This window comes from Eschrichtius robustus, chromosome 5 (assembly GCF_028021215.1).
Source record: "Eschrichtius robustus isolate mEscRob2 chromosome 5, mEscRob2.pri, whole genome shotgun sequence".
Taxonomy (NCBI): Eukaryota; Metazoa; Chordata; class Mammalia; order Artiodactyla; family Eschrichtiidae; genus Eschrichtius; species Eschrichtius robustus.
In genome coordinates, this window is record NC_090828.1 from 50,118,841 (window position 1) to 50,141,063 (window position 22,223).

Below are 22,223 nucleotides of genomic sequence, written 5' to 3' on the forward strand. Positions count from 1 at the left end.
CAGTAGAACCTATTATTCACATTCAGTCTCTCAGATCTGTTCTATAAGTCTTTCCGTTTTTACTTATTTTACTTGTCTGTGCTTTGAGATATTTCTTGCATCTGATCTTCTAAGGTATTAATTCAGTTTTCTATCCTGATTATGCTCTCCTTTAGTTCATAAACTCAGTTTTCTGGCTTTGACTAGTGTATTTTTATGCTCCAGGAGGACTTTATAATGTTGCCATTAGAACTTTAAGGGCTATGATTTTTTTGTTGTTGCCTTTTGTCTCTGTAATTCAAGATTTCGTCATTTTTTCCCTAGTAATTCTGCATTACCAGGTACACATTTGATTATTCAACCTGATTCTTTGCTGTGTATGGAGGCTATCAGAAGAGAAGTTATTTAGTTATTGGTTTTATTTGGGATCATGTCTAAATGTGGGACATCATTAAGATGTAAACAGCAAAGGTATTACATATACTGTGAGTCTGTGGATAAGGGCAAAGTGCTAGCCCCTGCTTAAGGCCCTTGAAGTAAAAATTTCCCCTTATGGGTCTTTCCCAATTTCTGTATAGAGGAGACCCAACCTGCTTTCCCTCCCCACCCCGACCCCCAATCTCACCCTTTTCTCTCAGTATTTTGGGAAGATCCAGCTTGTTCTTTTCGATCCTTTCTGGCATTTTGACACTCTCACTGAAGGCTGTGGCATTCCTCCCAGATCTTAGTAATCCGCCCCCCCCCACAAAAAGCTTCTCCTAGGAACCTCTTTATTCCACTAAATCTTTGGACTTTCTGGCCACATTTAAGACAATTTCCCATCCCCTACATCAGTCTTTAAAAGGATGCCCATAATCTTGAGTCCTCAGACCCTCCCAACAGCCTGTAAGTGTCATCAACCACTTGGCTCGGGGGAGGCAAAGAACCTAGATTTGTCTGGGGAGGGTAGGGGAGGAGAGCCATGTTCAGGCTCCACATTCCCAGAATTCCCTTTACTGTGTTCACAGGGAAAGATTTAGCACATGTGTTAATTTTCTATTGTTGCCCTAACAAATTACCACAAACCAAACAGTTCAAAACAACATAAGTTTTTTTACTCACAGTGTCTGTAGGTCAAAAGTGTGAGCTGCAGAAATCAAGGCTTTGGCAGGGTTGCATTCCCTGCTGGAGGCTCGAGAGAAATATCTGCTTCCTAGCAGTTCAGGGTGTTGGCTGAATTTTGTTCCCTGCAATTGTAGGATTGAGGGTCTCATTTCCCTATGACTGTCAGCTGGGAACCAGCTTTGCTCCTAGAGGCTGCCCATATTCCTTCTCATGTTTTCCATTTGGTCCCTCCAGGTCTGGTAGGTCAAGTCTCTCTCATGCCTCTAAACTCTCCATCATTCTCTCCTGCAATATCTCTTTGAAAGTTCACTGCTTTTAAGGATTCATGTGATTACATTGAACCCATCAGATAAACCATAATAACCCCCTGATTTTAAGGTTCATAACCTTACTTACATCTGAAAAATCAATTCTTTCATGTCACGTAACACAGTCACAAAGTCTAGGGATCAGGGCATGGATGTCTTGGAGGGCCATCTTGCCTAACATGGCATATTTAAATACTGTTGGGAGAAATCCATTCTATATAGAGTGGCTAAGTATAAAGAAGAAAGGTGATTATGGTTTCAAAAATAATAAGAATGAATAGTATCCTAATTATAGATTATTTGATTGATATTAGAATGGAGAATGAATAGTTTCTATAAAGTTAGAGGAGGGAAAGATTGGCTGGTAAAAGTGTATCCAAAGAAATTAAGGGATAAGAGAAGTTCAAGATGGAGAAAGTGGGTCACAGAGCCTAAAGCTTTAATGAGAATGAATAAAACAAAAAAACAAGAAGTTTTACTTAATTTGGTAAGTAGATTTCCTTGAATACCTCTTAAGGAAAAGTTTCTAGGAAGCGTTTGAGGTAGGGGAAGCAGTAGAAAACAGACTGCAGTGGATCAAGGAACTAATGAAAAAGTAACATTAGATATATGTAATACACTTTGAATAGATTTGGATTGAAAATGCAAGGAAAAAAGTATAACTGGAGCTAAATTGTCATGTAGTTATAAAGTACCCGTGTCTGAAGGGAGTTAAGAATCTTGGGAATATTTGCATGTTTGGAGATGGAGTGAGAGGGAAAAATAGCTGTCAAGAATGACTGTCAGATTTCTGTTGTGCATTGGCCAGATGGCGCTACAAACAGCTCACAGGAAACAGTGGAAAAGAACTCAACTGGAAGAGAAAAAGGATGAATTTACTGTTATGCTTTGTTGCACAGATTATTACTTACTCTTCCAATACCCATGCATCGCTTTACTTTTATAGCATCGTAATTGTGTGCAGATGAGCAATGTGCTTGGCTAGAAGACATTATTTTCCAGCTTATTTGGCAGCTAGGGATGACCAAGAGAGGGAAGTGGCCATCATTTTGTTGGGCTACCTAGATGGCTCCTTAAACAGGACTAATGCAACTAGGAAGTAAAACTTCCTGCTGCCTTTCCCAACCTTCTTCCTTCTTATGTGAAATGTGTGAATAGCTGTAGTTCCAAGAGCTTTCTTAGATCATGAGGTAATCTTGAATAGGGAGTGGCCTCAGTTTGGACATTGAAAAAAATAACTAATATTGAATCTCTTAAAGTTCAGAACCAAGAATTGTGAGGGCAATGAGAAAGGGGTTCTTTCAGAAAGCAAAATAAAGATTGGCTAGATAGACTAATTAAGAAACTTACTTCACTCTCAGAGCAGGTGATCTATATTATTTCTGGTAATAGGATATGACAATTGTTATGTGCCAGTAAACCCATGTGTTTCTTAATGTTCTTTCCCAAATGGGATTTTTTACGGTGGTGAACCTATTACTTCACTCTCATGCACTGACTGTGTTAAGGAAGAAATGTGCTTTTGAGTTTACAGTTTGGTAAACCAAAAATAGCCAAATCCATGTCCAAAGGATAGGACAATAAACACAGAAATTTTAATCTTTCAGTTAGATTTCATACTCTGATGGAACTTTGGGTTTGTCCCCCTAAAGAAAGGGATTAATTTATCTCTTTCATGGAATGAAGGTTGTTCATGAGCATCTGAGTGACCTAAGAGCCAAAATACGGCAGAACTGTCTTTCAATATCCATGCTTCTATTCTTTCTCATATATCAACCCAAAGTGATAAAAGAAAGAAAAAATGACATCAAACTAATGAAAATATCTATTAATGGCAGAACATTGATTGAAACAAAGTAAAATTATTTTGTAATTTCTTCTTATGTTAATGAGGAATACTTTAGAGGCAACCTAATAATATCAATATTATGCTTGATTCCATTTTGGCCCCAACTTTCACATCAATTGCTTTCTTTCAAACGTATAAAAATATTCTGTCAAATTTTAGAGCTCCTAACAGCTTGTGTTTTCACACCAACTTATTTAACAACTTCAACTAACACCTTTAATTTCTAATTACTTTCATTGATATTGGTTCAGAAGGTGCAGAAACCCAAAACATTTATTCACTATTATGTATAATAATATCTTCCTGTGATTTTTATCAGGATTATCCATAATCGCCCAATTTTAACACTACAGTGTTCAAATCTTAAAAGAAATCTAATAAGAAAAATGAGAGTATTTGGTGTACTATCATTTTTCTTATTCAATAAGAGCAGGAACCCTCACTTTCCAGAAAAAAAAAGGAAGATGATAGTATAAAGGTCAAATTACTAAGAACTATGTAACTTATTCAAAAGTCTTTTTCTTGTAACGATTTAGAATTAGAACTTTGTAATAATTATTCGGTTAAGTTCTGAATCACTCAACTTTTAATTTTTTCTTAATGGCTTATTTATTTATTTATATAATATAGACAATTCATTAACTTTCTGTAATTTTCATAACAAAACAAATGAAAACTTAAAAAGTGAGCATATCATTATTTCTAATTTTGACATAACTAAAGTTTCGGGGCATCAAACATATAAGAACAATTATAAATTACTAAAAGATATTTGTTTAAATATACATTAATGTATAAATTTAGTTCTATTCATATTAAATATAATTTAAAAAATAAATTTTTGCAATTGGGCAGTAGTCTATTTTAAGTATTCAAGTCTCTGAAAGTGTTTATCTTTTAGAATCCCTGGCCAGCAGTTTTTATCACAAGAGTAGGTAAAATATTTTGACTTCCTCACATCCTAATAGCCGTATTTTTCTTGCACCTCTTTATAAAATTTGCTATCTTTTTTTCCAAATTCCTAAAAAATCTTAGATATATCTTTTTAACATCCATACTGCAAAGTGCATTTTTCTTCAATCTATTAATTGAGGTTCACGGAAGAATAGGAGGTAGATAAGGTGATATAAACAAGGTGGGGGACAAAGATTCAGTAACTTGCAAATGATGACATATTCTTCATCCTTTTGGGAGATAACTTTCCATGAGTTGCATTTCTACATGTTTTGTAAGTGAGGCACTAATTGTCTTTTTTTTCTGTGCAGTTTCTGTACTGGAAGATAGAAATAGTGTCTCCCTCCAGAACAAATGCAGGAATGCTCACTGACTATTATAATATAAAAGATTTCGGCTCCCAATCTCAGGGTTCCCTATAGTGTAACCCACTGTATGTGTAGATATCCATCTAAGTCCAGTTATATCACCTCCATGGGATTGGGCAAAAGGGGAATGGACACAAGTATACTGATGCTCATGCTGCTTATTGAGCCATGAATAATAAACCCTTCATCTCTGATACAGGGTTCTCATGTTTCCTGCCAACATCCATGAATACTGTGGCAGTCTAACAAGTTAGTTTACAAGTATGGTAAAATCTCAGACCCTTTACAGTTTTTTGGCACACCCTCATAACCACATTAGAATTACGTAGCATGTTTTTCCTTTTATCTCTTCTCAGCTGAATACTGAGTAAACGCATATAGGTTTGATCAAATCAAATCAAATCTAAATTTAGAATATAATGTCAGGCAAATTGTATAAGCATAAGCCCAGACAAGATCCTGGCTATGTCCAGAGTCAGAGTTTATATCCCATATAATTTGGAGTTCTGGCAAAATATCACACAATAAAACCAGAATGAAAAGCGTCAGGATGGTGGATTTAAGTCACTATTTTCCAATGTACGAAAGAACACTAAATATCCCATAAAGTTTACAACGAAAAATAAACAAATGATTAGTATCTGCAGATGTCCAATTGGCACATGAAAAGATGTTCAACATTGCTAATTATTAGAGAAATGCAAATCAAAACTACAATGAGGACCACCTCACACTGGCCAGACTGGCCGTCATTAAAAAGTCTCCAATATCGAATGCTGGAGAGGGTGTGGAGAGGAGGGAACCCTCCTACACTGTTGTGGGAATGTAAATTGGTGCAGCCACGATGGAAAACAGTATGGAGGTTCGCCAAAAAACTAAAAATAGAGTTGCCATATGATCCAATAATCCTGTTTCTGGGCATATATCCAGATAAAACTATAATTCAAAAAGGTGCATGCACCCCCCTATGTTCATAGCAGCACTATTCACAATAGCCAAGACATGGAAACAACCTAAATGTTCATAACAGATGAATGGGTAAAGAAGATGTGGTACATATATGCAATGGAACACTATTCAGCCATAAAAAAGAATGAAATAATGCCATTTGTAGCATCACGAATGGACCTAGAGATTACCATACTAAGATAAGTCAGAAACAGAAAGACAAATGTCACGATATCACTTATATGTGGAATCTAAAATATGACATAAATGAACTTATCTATGAAACAGAAACAGATTCACAGACAGAGAACAGACTTGTGGTTGCCAAGGGGGATGAGGGGTAGGGGAGGGATGGAGTTTGGGTTTAGCAGATGCAAACTGTTATGTATAGAATGGATAAACAACAAGGTCCTACTGTATAGCACAGGGAACTATATTCAGTATCCTGTGATAAACCATAATGGAAAAAAATATGAAAAAAAATGTATATATATATGTATATATATATATATATATATATATATATATATCTGAATCACTTTGCTGTACAGCAGAAATTAATACAAGATTGTAAATCAACTATGCTTCAGTAAAATAAATTTTTTAAAATGATTAGTATCTGTTAAAATAGCAACTACTGAACCAAGCTCTGTTTTTCAAGTATTTGACTGGGACATAAATCAGGAAAATTTCAAATTATTAGCTCTGTTCTTCACATGATTCCCCTACCGTCAGAGAGCTGACTGTGACTAATGAACTCTGTAGTCAAGGGCTCACCTTAGCTTTCACAGTCCAGCTAACCATGAGAAGGCTCTTAATAAAGGGAAAGCCAACCATGAAGCAGACTTGTGAAGGTGAGGTTGGGAGGTGTGCAACAAACACTAAGTGACATTACATTAGCTATTCTATGTTCCACACAACAAAGACCTTCTAATATGTAAACAGTTTCATTGATTTGTAGCAATTTACTATTTTTCAATAATCTAATATCTACTATTATTATTTTTTAGTATAGCTAATTTGAAAACTGGTAAGCCATTCCCAGAAAATAAAGATTTGATTAAAGGTCTCACAGCCAGACATCTCTATTTTTATGACAATGGTATCTTCACCACATCCTCATTATTATATTCATATGCAGCTTGTAGATGGTCATTAAATTAGCAAGAATTACCTACATTATGGTTGCTGTTAGAAAAGAATCCCCTTAAGGAACCTCAGTTTACTTTTTAGGAAAGGTGCCAGGACAGCTTCACAGCTATTAGATGATGATGTATATTAGATGCTACATCTGATAGAGCTGACCTCCAAACTTTAACCATCTTCTAGTTTCTGGACTAAATATTAAGAGGATATTTTGAGTTTCAGATTGGAAGGACCTATCTTATAATATAAAATGGAAATTTGACATGAAGCTACAAAGCTTCTAAAAACTCAACAACCTTATTTTCTTATTATTATATTCGTAAAATTTTCTAATTAATATATGACATTTAAAAAATTGTGCTCTTTTATTTCTATAAATCTATTTTACCTTTGCGGTCAATAAAATTACTATTCCTTATTTTCTCATGATTTGCTGGGCCAATAACCTTGATGCTTTACAGCATGTACTTCAGAAATGTTTAATTCATTACCATCCTATACATTATTGCATGTATTGATTTCATAGATCATAATTAACTCCAAACTTCTGAAGTAGTTAAAACAATAAAGGGATTTAATATTTTGCTCTTACATTTCTTTAATCACTTACTTAATTAAATTTATTTATTTAAATTATGATATGGTTTATAGGATAAGAATTCAATGCTTCCAGAAGCCCTGCTCTGTAATTTAGACATATTAATATAAAAGTAAATAATTAAACAGTGAGGGTATAAGTATATATCATGCTAAACCAAAAAAATGTATTTGTAATATCAAAGGAAACAAGTTGCTAAGAGAGATGCAGTAATCATTTAACAACTGCAAAATAAAACCAATTCTTTCTAAGAATAAAAAAAAATTTTCACTGAGCTTCTGAAGACTATCAAAGAAATATGTTTTATGTTTAACAACAGACATTAATATTTACAAACAGGCTATGTCACAATAACATAACACAGGCAAGAGTTTTATTGATTAAATGAATATTTACTTATTCAATTTTGAATTTTAATTTAATTTACTGATAGCTTTTAAAACATACATCAGATTTTTGCTTTAAAAGGATAATTTATGTATGAGAAACTAAGGATTCAGACGTTCAGGGATTATAAATGTGAAAACGAATTACTTATCTTTTTGGAAGTATATATACTTTAGAAACTTCTCAGAGTCATATTTTCCATTCTTAGTGAGAAGAATATTCTGAAGAAATTAATAATAAAAGTTTATCAGGCTACTTCAAAGGGGGGTTGTTAGTAATGAATATGTTTCTTATCACTGACTTTAATACAGAATATAAAATAGTAAGTATATTAACCTAAACATGTTATATGTACATGCTATTAACATCTTTAATGTAGTTACTCTCAAGTCCCATTTCTCATCTAGCTTTTTAAATATTTTGTAAATATATGCAAATAGGTAGTAGAAATATATTTCTGGAGCTCAAGAAAGCTAACTGAGCCTAAGTAAGAATTCAGAGTCTCAAGTGTGCTGTTCATAACTGAAAAAAATTTCAGCCAAAGAAAATGAGACTGTGTTAATAATAGCTAGAATAATAAAAGAAAAAGAGAAAATCAAGAAAAGAATCCTGGTGTATTTCAGCATTTAGAGGATGTATGAGCTAGAATATATAAACAGGAAGGAAGGGATACAGAAGACGCTGGCTGGAGAATGTAACTAGAATAAACTGTATAAATTCTCAAGATACCATTTCAGTATACATTTATCTTTAAATAACTTTCAAGACTTACATGCCTTATTCACAGAAAAGAACACAATAGTGTCGTTTTGGGCACTATTGCAAGTCTAATAGAAAAGACAAATATATGGAGGAAGGAGTAACTTTCAACATCATTCAGTGTACATTATCTGGGCAATGATAGATCCCACTTTCCTCATCAAGTGCTTCAAATAAAAAAGATAATCTATAGGAAGGTTCTTTGTGGCATGAAAATCATTCTACAAATTTAAGTTATCATCTCTGCATCTAGAAAGGGATACATAGCAAAACAAACTTGAAGTCCCTTTGGAGGTGTACAGAGGGTTAGAAAATGAATAAAGACACAGACCTACTAGAGAATGGACTTGAGGATATGGGGAGGGGGAAGGGTAAGCTGTGACAAAGTGAGAGAGTGGCATGGACATACATACACTACCAAACGTAAAATAGATAGCTAGTGGGAAGCAGCCGCATAGCACAGGGAGATCAGCTCAGTGCTTTGTGACCACCTAAAGGGGTGGGTTAGGGAGGGTGGGAAGGAGGGAGACAAAGAGGAAAGAAATATGGGAACATATGTATATGTATAACTGATTCACTTTGTTATAAAGCAGAAACTAACACACCATTGTAATGCAATTATACTCCAATAAAGATGTTTAAAAATAAATAAATAAAATAAAATAAAATAAAAAAAGAAAACGACTTATATTTTATATTCAGCTCAAGCTTGTTTTGTGTCTGTATATTAGATTAGAAGTGTTTGGGGGAGTTTTATTCCCTTCTATCATTTTTAAAAAAATTCTATTCAGATAAACATTTAGGGTTTACATTAAAAATGAACATCATCTTTTCCCAAATCCTTAATGGATTAAGTTGAGTTTGGAGTATTGATCAGCAGAAGAATCTTAAGGGAAGGTCATCAGAATTAGCTAGGTAGAAATAAAAAGCATCAGAGCTTTGGACAAACTTGGGCAGAAAAAGACAGAGAAAGAGAACCAATATAAAGAAAAATATCTCTAATAAAGATGATGTCAAAAAAACAAAAAGAAATGTAGAATAGTAGGGGTTGACCAAGAAACAAATGGTTCTCTGATCAGAGTTAAATGTGTCTGTGTTGCTCTTGCAAAAGATTTCCACCTACAGTATTAGAGTTATAATGAGGAAATACACATCAAATGGGTCTGGTTAGCTCCACATTATGGGAAATTTGGAAAGGTGTTAAGGGAAGTGATTGTGCCTCAGGTAAAGGAACTTTGAGTCTGCAGTGCTCCAGAACAGTCTACTCCCAAGTGTGGAGTAGACTCAACTCATACATCAACAGTATGGTCATCACTCAAGAGATTGTTAGACCTGCAGAATTTCAGCCCCACCCCCAATCCCAGACCTACTGAATCAGAATCTACAATTTAACATGATTTCAAGGGGATTTGTATGTACATTAAAGTCTGAGAAACACTGCTCTAGAGAGCATCTGAACTGCTGACTAATGGCTGCTGATACTGGTCAATTCAGCACAGGCAATAAATCGTGTAGTTACTTATCTCTGTTGTCTCACCTGTTCTCCTCAGCATTGATGCATAGGAGTCACTAAGACCAGAATGAGACAGAAGTCCCCTAGGCTTGTGCCCTGAGGACTGGCTGGTTCCCAGCAATCTAAGTACCTGCTGTATACAAGTGACTCTCCCTGATCTTTACATCACCATGAGGGGGTGTTGCAATGTGGCCTCAACAGAATATACACCTTGACCTTAAGGTGGCAGTACTAAAATATTTTATAAAACATTTCTTAAAAAAATACTATAAGCTTACACAAATTGAAATGCTTCACTTTCTGTAGAAAATAATGGCTAATAGAGCGTTCTCTTTAGAGCTCAAGAAAAATGTTATTAATACATTTATATGAATCACATGAATAAATATGTTAGTATATTAATTAGATACTGCTTCTTGGTTCTAAATAGAAATATTATCTTATTAATGTTTAATGCTCTATGAAAGAAAATAATTCACAAGTTAGCTATTTAATTTCTCATTTTCTGCTTGCAAGTCTTAAGTAGGTTTTTACACATTATAATAAAAGATCTTGTCAGACATTCTTATTTCCTGGGGATTTGGCAAAAGATAATAAATGCACTCTCCAAAAAGTTTCAAACTCAAGTAATCATCTTTAATAAATTATGTTTTAGCTCCCTCTTAGTCCATCTACTATATTCATTAGACAGAGGCTTCCATATGGAGAGCCCAGAAATCAATCTAAGTACGTTCTCCTAATCAATTGCACCCAATGGGATAATCTTCAGATAGCAAATACTTAACACAGATTGTATGATAATGGCATTGGGGCTCATTATTAAACAACCTTTCCCTTTGGGAAAGATATTGGTCTGGAAATTTTCCAGTAGAGAGATTTCCAGAATGATCCGTTTTCATTGAGGGGAATTCTGTGATTTATGTAAAGCTAGAAATGAAAAAATATAAATCATTTTCTACTTACTTACAGGAATGAAGGTTGTATTAAACTTAAAAAGTTACTCTAGAGATGAAAACGCTTTATGCTACCTATAGAATGAGGAGAATTCTGAAAAATAAAACAAACAGGTTTTATTCACTTGAGCAGACACCACTTTTAAAAGTCTGAAGGTAGTTATTAGCTGATTCAGAAATAATAGTAATATTTCATATATTAAAAATTAAGAAATATGTTATTATAGTTACTAAAAAACAAGTGTTTGATATTAAAATTTTTGAATGTGTTTACATCAATAAATTAATATATCAGAGGAAACTTTCAGGATTAATGTAGTTCTTTGAGGATAATTTAAATCAGTGCCACATTTAGGCATAATAAACATGATATACACATTATCTAAAATTTAAAAAATTATATTTATAAGTAATAAAATAGTTTGATTCTTAGAATGTATTTCTCATTATTGTAATAACAAATTAGTATTTTTTTAGAATGGAAATGATGAAAATATATTAAAAATTGCATATGCTAACCAGTTCTCTAATGACTTTCCAGTGTTACAGTTGCTGAATTTCTTCGTTCAAGCTCCAACAAAAATGATTAATAAAATAATGTTTTCTAATTATGCTACATAAACTGAATATTTCTAGAAAGCTCTGAGTACATAGTACAACCACTGAGCTTCATAGTTACAGATATTAAATAACTAATGAGGAAAATGTGAGACCTTCTTAATTGAAAATTTCCGAGATTAGCTTGGACAAAACTCCTATGAAGGGCTTCCCTGGTGGCTCAGTGGTTAAGAATCCGCCTGCCAATGCAGGGGACATGGGTTCGAGCCCTGGTCTGGGAAGATCCCACATGCCACGAAGCAACTAAGCCCGTGCACCACAACTACTGAGCCTGCGCTCTAAATCCCGTGAGCCACAACTACTGAGCCTGCGTGCCACAACTCCTGAAGCCCACGCACCTAGAACCCATGCTCCGCAACAAGAGAAGCCACCACAATGGGAAGCCGGCGCACCGCAACGAAGAGTAGCCCCTGCTCGCCACAACCAGAGAAAAGCCTGCGCACAGCAACGAAGACCCAATGCAACCAAAAATAAAATAAATAAAATAAAATAAATTTATAAAAAAAAAAAACCTCCTATGAAATGCTGCTGAAGTATGAAACATAAATAGCACTCTGTAACACTCAGCAGAACAGATTAGCTACAATTGCAATAGTGCTGAACAAAAATATTTTTAAAAAAGAATAAAAATGTAATTAAAATTTTAAAAATTAAATAACAAATTAAAAAAATTAATGCTACAACATTAACATTAGTGGAAATAATCCAGACAATTCAATGAGGTCATACGAAGAGTAGGAGATTTAAGATCTTTATCTTAAATTTATATAAGTTTCTCATCAACAATGTGATAGACTCCAAGATGGAAGCAGGAAGAGCAATGATAAGGTTGTAATAGCCTGAACTAGAAAAAGTGGGCCTCTGCTCCTGCCTCATTCCTAAGCTTCAGTCTCTATAGTGACTAGGAAAACTCTAAATCCAATGTAGTTCACCTCTGACCCAGTCTCTAAGACTACTGATAACTTTAAGCACAAAGACATTAAGAAATTCTAGCCCAAAGTGATGGGACACATGATCCACTTACTCTTGCTGCTAATCTTACTCACTGGTCTGTTTGGATAACTGGGCTTCTGATTTGTTAATGGATTTTGTCTATCCTGACCCCAATTCTAATCACTGAAATCTAACTTTGTTCCTTGTACCTAAAACTCTGCATCTTTGCATTGAAAATGATTTTCCATACTCTAGGATTGAAGCCCTGTCCTACCTTTACTCAACCTGTTAACTTCCCAGAGACTGGACCCTGTCCTTGAATCTTAGTCCAGCAGAAGAGAGTCTACTACCTGATGTTTCCCTTAACCCATACATACTTCCTACTCCTGAATCCCCCATTTCTGTGGTCTGTCTGACTTGTGGATTGCTGGCATGGTCTATTTATGAAGATAACCACCGCTTAGGTATTTTTATGCCCTTAGAATATCATGCCAAGCTGAATTATCTTCTATAAAGTTGGCAATTATTTTCTTCAGTAAATATATGAGTTTGATGATAGGTTTTCATACTATATCTTCCAAGTTATGTCTTTAGATACAGGAAGCTTTGCCATGTTTTGAATTCTATTCCACAGGAGTGGAAAAATACTTGAGAAATTCTAGAAATGTCCTAAGAGATTAAAAAGATTATCTCTAACAAACAAAATGTCATGTGCTAGCCATGCAAAAGTGCTGCAGAGAGCACGTTTTTACTTCAGGGAGCATGACTGACTACTACCAATGAATGTATCCCATCTTTGTGCCGAAGCCATGCTTCTCATGAGATGATCCCAGCCAGTAACTGAGTATGGCAGGGGTACTAAGGCAAGTCCATTCCTGTGAGCAACTTTGGCTTTGAGTACTCCCCAGCAGCCTCACAAAACCTTTCTTAGAATTGCACTACAATCAAAGATTCTTCTTCCCAACCCTCCTTCCTAACCTATTTCCTTCACAGGTGTCTGTCCTACATTGCCATCTATATGTTTCTCCTCCTCTAACTCTCCTCATTTTTCTTCCAAGAAATTTTCTGCAATGCATCTCTTGAACACTGAATCCTGTTGAAGGATGGTAGAATATGCCACTCTAAAATATGCAAAGGCTTTCTCTAAATTCCCCTTATCTGCCTAAAGATATCTTCCAAAAGGAACTCATTTGTCATAAGTCCCCTACCCAGGAGTTTCATCCATCAGGGCAGATTGTCTCTTATCACAGGAGAGGAGACTAGAAGTCAACACCATACTCAGACAAACTTTGTCACAAACTATCATATCTCCCATCTATTCTTATAAGGCCCATTTATCTTTCCTAAAAATCATTTACTTTCTTTTAAGTCCCTTTCCCCTATTCAGATGGTATATAAGATCTCAAATCTCACTGCTTTTCTGAATATTCATTTTTTTTCCTGTGCTGCCCCATCTTGTAATATTAAAAATAAATAAATTTATATAAATTCTCCCTTGTTAATCTACTTCTTCACAGCTGTTCACAGACTCAGGTATGGAACCTAGGATGGTACAGGGAAAATCTTTCCTTCCTTACACTGTCTTGGTATCTGCTGCTCAGAGGACTCAAAGTAAAAAAGACATAACAATGATAACAATGATGGTGTTTAGACAACACATTATGTGATGTTTATATATTATTATTAAACTTAAAAATTGTTATCTGTAATAATATGAATCTCTAAACAAAATAAGAGATTTGATATTTGGTTCTCTATTTTCAATCTTGAGAAATTTTGGTTTTGGTGACAAAGAATTACTCATTAATTTCTACTAAAGAACTTATCTGGTTGCTATATGTATATGTTTAGCTGATTCACTTTGTTATAAAGCAGAGACTAACACACCACTGTAAAGCAATTATACTCCAATAAAGATGTTTAAAAAAAGAACTTATCTGGTTGGATTCTAATGGGAATATAGATTAGAAACCAATCAAAGAAATCCATCAATTTTCATAAAATGATTCTCTGCTTTAAATCACCTGACCTTTTAAAGCAATGAAATGAAGATTACATTTAAAATATGGCTATTCACCATAAAAAGAATGAAATAATGTCATTTGTAGCAACATGGATGCAACTAGAGATTATCATACTAAGTGAAATAAGTCAGAAAGAGAAAGACAAATACCATATGATATCACTTATATATGGAATCTAAAATATGACATAAATGAACTTATCTACGAAACAGAAACAGACTCACAGACATAGAGAACAGACTGTGGTTGCCAAGGAGGAGGAGGGGTGGGGGAGGAATTGATTGGGCGTTCGGGGTTAGCAGATGCAAACTATTACATGTAGAATGGATAAACAACAAGATCCTACTGTAGAGCACAGGGAACTATTTTCAATATCCTTGATAAACCATAATGGAAAAAACATAAGAAAGAATGTATATGTATGTATAAATGAATCACTTTGCTGTACAGCAGAAAGTAACACAACATTGTAAATCAACTATACTTCAATAAAAAAATAAATAAAATATGGCTATTTAAAAAGCAAAGTTCTAGTATATATCACAACAATAAATAAAGGTCCTAAAATTAAAGGAGAGTCCCTGAAGATAAAATATAAACTCATCTTTAAGGATATTTTAGAATACATAGGTGAAATATTTCTTTTAAAAAGTGTTAGTTAAGAATAATTAATGATAGTTACTTCTTTATCATGATTCAGAGGTTAATATCCCAACTACAGAGAAGAATCAGAAAAACATTCAAATTGTTCAAATATGACATGCAATTGAATTTATTAGCATAAAAAATTAAAGCAAGAAAAATGCTAAAATTTCTCTGAGCTATGGAATTAAGAAGTATTTAAAATGTATAGTGTCTGAAAACACTCCCCGATGGTATATTAATTACATTGCAAGTTAAGTGAAAGTAATGGAATTTCAGCTGGAAATAGTCAATGGAAACCAGCTGCAAAATTATGTTTACCTTTTCTAAATATTTGAGAAAGAATATAAATACCAACATAATACTTTACTCTTTGACACTATGCTTAAATGTCCATATCATAAATTAGGCAGCAGAAAATACTATATTATAATGCACAGTGTTAATGATGGTGTTATTACTTCTATTTTACAGCTGAGGAAATCAGACAGGTATATGCTATGTGTGCATTTGTCACAAATTTAATCTTCAATCCGAGGAGAGAACATTAAAATTTAAATTTGATTCAGAACAGTTTTGTAACAATCAATCTTTTATAAAGCCAACTCAGAAATACGTATCACTTATCATTCTCCAACATCAAAGAATCAAAGCTATTGTCTATTCCTTGCAGATAAATTGTAAACAACATTTTTGGCTTCTCTTCTTCCCTTCTCCTTATACATGACTCACATAGAAGCTCATATCTAGGATACGAATGTTTTCCTGAGTGAAATTACCTGCTTTCAACTCTCCCCTGCAAAACTAAAACACTTTGTTTTTGCTCCACTCTTACTCTTGTGTAAGATGCCTTCATATATGGCTTATTTGGACCATATCTTTGATTTTCTACTACCTATTTTTGAGTACCTCATACAGTGTCTATTATGCAGCAAACATTCATAATATACTTTTCATCAACAGTGTGCATAATAATTAATAGTAAGACTGATAGATGAATTTTTTATTAATATTTGTCAATGTAATAAATTGCCAGACAGAATCTACATCTTAAAGGGATAGTCATGTAAGTCATATCCCAGAAAACAGGGAAATCCCCATCTTTTCAAAATATTCTAATCATATTAATCAAAATGGTACAACAGTCTTTAGTGAAAAGCAGGATGAAATTAAAAGCGAAAAAGCTAATGGCATTGACAATGTGTTAAAAAGAGTAATGTAAAGAAATTAATCTTTCACAAACTGGTGCTCCCTCAATTACTGAGATCCAGAGTGTTGTAATCAATTCTACATCTTTGTGCTATAACAAAATGACAACTTGTTTCTAAGTCATTACCCAGGGGCTTACAAATTAAAAATGCTCTTTACTGTCATCTAAATGAGATGTAAAATTTAAGTTTCCTGTCCTCTCAAGTAGTGAACTTAGAATAATAGTTAACTTTAGCCACATCAGACACTACATACTCTATGCAGAGCTTACTGAGTAGGTGGCCCCCGATTTATGAATCCTAGAGAAGTGAAGCAAGGGGAGCAGAGAACAACTTGATCTGTGCCACCTGGAATTTGAAGGACACAGAATCTAACACCCAACTTTTTCCTGAAAATTATAATAGAAGCACGAGGCTGACCAGATTCTCAAAACCAAGAGAGACACCTATGTTGGAAGAAGCCCTCGCTCAAGTGACTTAGTCCAGCAAGTTCTGTGAGTACCAAGGAAAGTAGTTGAGCTTGAAACAACTTTAGAAGAACAGGCCCAAGGGATCTATATGTGAAGGCAAAATGATCCCAATAGCAACAGCCTATAAGGGGTATATCATAAGAACTGAGGAAAGGCTCTTCAGTTATCATTTGAGAGTGGGAAGAGGGAAAGGAAAAAGAGAACTAAAACTCCTCCACATTCATAAATAACGTTATAATTCCATTGTTAATACTAGATTTCTCTTCCTCCTTATCAGTTTATATGTGCTACTGTTGAAAATTATCGCTTTGTGGGGTAGGAGTGTATGTGATGTGAACATGTCTGATATAACAGTCACGTGTTGGATAAGGGGAAAATAGAGACTTATCTATCACTCCCATAGGTGGTAAAATGTTGAAGGATGGGTGACACTAGTAGAGCTCATGACCACCCCTGGATAGTTCCACTGGACTCAGACTGCCAAAGAATACCATGGAGTGACTATGGAGTTTATCATTCTAAAGTGACTAAGTTATTTTGAGGAAAATTTGCTTTGGGGTTGGAGGAGATAGAGCTTCATCCATTTGATCAACAAATATGTACTGAGGACCTATTATGTTCAAAATAAAACTAAAGTAGAGATCACTACACTCATAAGGTTACATTCTACTTGGAGAGATATATCTTCATATCTACGCTATCAAGAAAAAAGGAGAGGGAGAAAGGATATGGAAAAGGATATTTTCAGAGTAAGGGTAGATGCTATTTTATATAGGATGGATGGAGAAGGCCTCTGGAGAAGAGGAAAGTGTTTTTCTTAATGCTCTTATGGTCCCTGGATGGGTCTGAAAAGTAAACTGACAAAGAGAGATCAACAGGAGAAAGGCACACAAATTTTTTTAAGTTTTACGTGACACGGGAGCCTTCAAGAGGAAATGAAGACACAAAAAAGTGGTTGGACATGAGTATATTTATGCTAGGTTTGATGAAGAATGGACAGTCATGGAGATATATGATAAGTTAGAGTATGAGATAGGTGAAGTCAACTGGGAAAACTTAGCAAGACCCCTTCAGAGTCTTCTCAGTGTCCCTTTGTTTTCAGAGATAAGGATGCTCCTTTCCTCCTGGTATAGGGAGGGCAACTCTCACATGAGGGTTTTATGATCTGTTTCAGGGGAAATGGGAGGGGGAAGGTCAGATCTTCCTGCTTCTGCTATTTTTCTGAAACTCCTTCAGCTTAAATTATTCATTATGCCAAGGCCCCATATTTTGGGGTAGCATGTCTTGAACCTCCCAGGTAAGGTAACAAGTAAGCAGTAACAATATTCAAATATTTAACAACCTCTAAGACAAGATCATTTCCCAGTTAGAAAGATCCCTGATTACTCATGGAGATAAGATTGCTGCATGCTACTAAGCAGGCTTTACTGGTAATAACTCACTGAATTCCATCTCTATATAAAAAATAGCTTAAATAATGGGAGAGTGATCCCTGTGAATATCTGGGGCATGAGTCAAACAGGCATAGGGAACAGTGAATGCATAGACCCTGGGGCTGTTGAATGCTTGGTAAGTGTGAGGACCAGCAAGAACCTGAATGAGAGGGGGGAGAAGGAAAAGGAGAGATAGCTGGGGGGTGGGGGCAGATCATAAAGAACTGATAAACTGTGTATATAACACATTTAGATTTTTTTTTCTGAATGTGGTAAACAAAGGAAGAAAACAAGTCTTTTTTTTTTTTTTTAAGAATCACGTTGGAATACTGTAGCAAAATAAAAAATAGCAAGGAGACAAGTTAGAAAGTTATCATGAGTTACTGAGTTGAGAGACATGATGGTAGTGCAGAGTAGTATATAAGGAGAGGACTTAGAAGTGGTCAGCAGCTTTCTGGTATAATTTGAGGCCACTCTCAGGCTCAATGATTTGCTAGAAGGACTCATAGGACTCAGAAAAGCTGTTATGCTCGTGGTTACTGCTTATTACAGATAAAGATACAAATCAGCAAAGGGAAAAGGTGCATGGGGCAAAGCCCAGGAGAAACCAGATGTGAGCTTCCAGGTGTTCCCTCCCAGCAGAGTCACACAGATGCACTTATGCATTTAATTTCCCCAGTAATGATGAATGACAACACATGCAAAGTATTGTCAACCAGGGAAGAGCACCCAAGCCCAGGTGTCCAGGATTTTTATTGGGATGAGACATGTAGGCATGTAGCACCTGTGCCAGTGACTTTAATTACTCAGACTTCAGTTCCCCAAAGCAAAAACTTTAATTACCATTAATTGCATTGTTAGTATAAATTATCTGATTAAACTGGAACCACATGGCCTCAAATCTCAGGTCTACAAAAACACACTTCTCAGGCAGAATATTCCCAGGTCACAGACAGAGCTCATCTCCCAAGGTCTGGCCAAGGGCCAGCTCTGAGGATAAGCTTTTCTTGGGAATACACAGGGGTGGAGCAAACCAGGCCTGCTGAGTTAGCCCTTTCCAGCACAGTAGTCAACAATAAAATAAGGCCCATTGACATGGGTCTAGCACAAAAGCCAAAAAACAAAGCAGGCTAAAGACCCATGAAAAGAACTAGGGGTATAGAAATCGGTACTGAGCAAAGGTCAACAGTCTAGAAAACTATGAAATATTTGAGGGAATTGCTTCGATAAAGAAAGAAACAAAAGGAAGGAAGGAAGAAGGGTAGGAAGGAAGGAAAGGAGGGAGGGAGGGAGGAAGGAGCAAGCCTATTTGGCAAAACACACATAATTTTCTGATCACTAAACTAGTCCCCATAGAAGTTATACTTTCCAATAACCTTTCATGATGACTGACTCAGACATACACTGTGTAAGAAAAATAAATGTAATTGTACCTTATGTCATTGTTGTGTTGGTCTCTTTAGTGCGGCAGCTTAACTTTCATTCTAAATAATAGAATTCTAAAAATAAATCTATGAAAGTGTTCCATATGAAATAAAATTAGAGCTTACAGCAAGATATTAAGGAAAGCTAAATAAATCATGAAATGTCTCATGTTTATTTGTAGAAAGATTAATATGATAAAGATGTCATTTTTCTTCAAATTGATCCATAAATACATTTTATTATTTTTTTAAATATCTATATTGGAGTATAATTGTTTTACAATGTTGTTAGTTCCTGCTGTACAGTAAAGTGAATCAGCTATACATAAACATATATCCCCATATTTCCTCCCTCTTGAGGCTCCCTCCCTCCCTCACTATCCCAACCCTCTAGGTCGTCACAAAGCATAGAGCTGATCTCCCTGTGCTGTGCAGCTGCTTCCCACTAGCCATCCATTTTACATGAGTAGTGTATATATGTCAGTGCTACTCTCTCACTTGGCCCCAGCTTCCCCCTCCCACCTCTGCGTCCTCAAGTCTGTTCTCTACATCTGTGTCTTTATTCCTGCACTGCACTAGGTTCATCAGTACAGTTTTTTAGATTCCATATATATATGTTAGCATACGGTATTTGTTTTTCTCTTTCTGACTTCACTCTGTATGACAGACTCTAGGTCCCATCCACCTCATTACAAATAACCCAATTTCGTTCCTTTTTATGGCTGAGTAATATTCCATTGTATATACGTGCCACATCTTCTGTATCCATTCATCTATCAATGGACATTTAGATTGCTTCCAAGTCCTGGCTATTGTAAATAGTGCTACAATGAACATTGTGGTACACGTGTCTTTTTGAATTATGGTTTTCCAGGGTATATGTCCAGTAGTGGGATTGCTGGGTCATATGGTAGTTCTATTTTTAGTTTTCTTAAGGAACCTCCATATTGTCCTCCATACTGGCTGTATCAATTTACATTCCCACCAACAGTGCAGGAGGGTTCCTTTTTCCTCCACACCCTCTCCAGCATTTATTTCTAGATTTTTTTGATGTTGGACATTCTAACCAGTGTTAGGTGATACCTCTTTGTGGTTTTGATTTGCATTTCTCTAATGATTAATGATGTTGAGCATCTTTTCATGTGTTTGTTGACAATCTCTATGTCTACTTTGGAGAAATGTCTATTTAGGTCTTCTGCCCATTTTTGGATTGGGTTGTTGGTTTTTCTGATATTGAGCTGCATGAACTGCTTGTATATTTTGGAGATTAATCCTTTGTCAGTTGCTTCGTTTGCAAATATTTTCTCCCATTCTCAGGGTTGTCTTTTTGTCTTGTTTATGGTTTGCTTGGCTGTGCAAAAGCTTTTAAGTTTCATTAGGTCCCATTTGTTTATTTTTGTTTTTATTCTCATTTCTCTAGGAGGTGGATCAAAAAGGATCTTGGTGTGATTTATGTCATAGAGTGTTCTGCCTATGTTTTCCTCTAAGAGTTTGATAGTGTCTGGCCTTACATTTAGGTCTTTAATCCATTTTGAGTTTATTTTTTGTGTATGGTGTTAGGGAGTGTTCTAATTTCATTCTTTTACATGTAACTGTCCAGTTTTCCCAGCACCACTTATTGAAGAGGCTGTCTTTTCTCCATTGTATATTCTTGCCTCCTTTGTCAAAAATAAGGTGACCATACGTGTGTGGGTTTATCTCTGGGCTTTCTATCCTGTTCCATTGATCTATATTTCTGTTTTGGTGCCAGTACCAAACTGTCTTGATTACTGTAGTTCTGTAATATAGTCTGAAGTCAGGGAGACTGATTTCTCCAGCTCCATTTTTCTTTCTCAAGTTTGCTTTGGCTATTCGGGGTCTTTTGTGTTTCCATACAAATTGTGAAATTTTTTGTTCTAGTTCTGTGGAAAATGCCATTGGTAGTTTGATAGGGATTGCATTGAATCTGTAGATTGCTTTGGGTAGTATACTCATTTTCACAATGTTGATTCCTCCAAGAACATGGTATATCTCTCCATCTGTTTGTATCATCTTTAATTTCTTTCATCAATGTCATATAGTTTTCTGCATACAGGTCTTTTGCCTCTTTAGGTAGGTTTATTCTTAGGTATTTTATTCTTTTTGTTGCAATAATAAGTGGGAGTGTTTCCTTAATTTCTCTTTCTGATTTTTCATTGTTAGTGTATAGGAATGCAAGAGATTTCTGTGCATTAATTTTGTATCCTGCTACTTTACCAAATTCATTGATTAGCTCTAGTAGTTTTCTGGTGGCATCTTTAGGATTTTCTACATATACTATTATGTCATCTGCAAAAAATGACAGTTTTACCTCTTCTTTTCCAATTTGGATTCCTTTTATTTCTTTTTCTTCTCTGATTGCCATGGCTAAAACTTCCAAAACTATGTTGAATAATAGTGGTGAGAGTGGGCACCCTTGTCTTGTTCCTGATCTTAGAGGAAATGCTTTCAGTTTTTTCACCATTGAGAATAATGTTTCCTGTGGGTTTGTCATATATGGCTTTTATTATGTTGAGGTAGGTTCCCTTTATGTCCACTTTCTGTAGAGTTTATAAATACATTTTAACTCCAAACTACTAACAAAAAT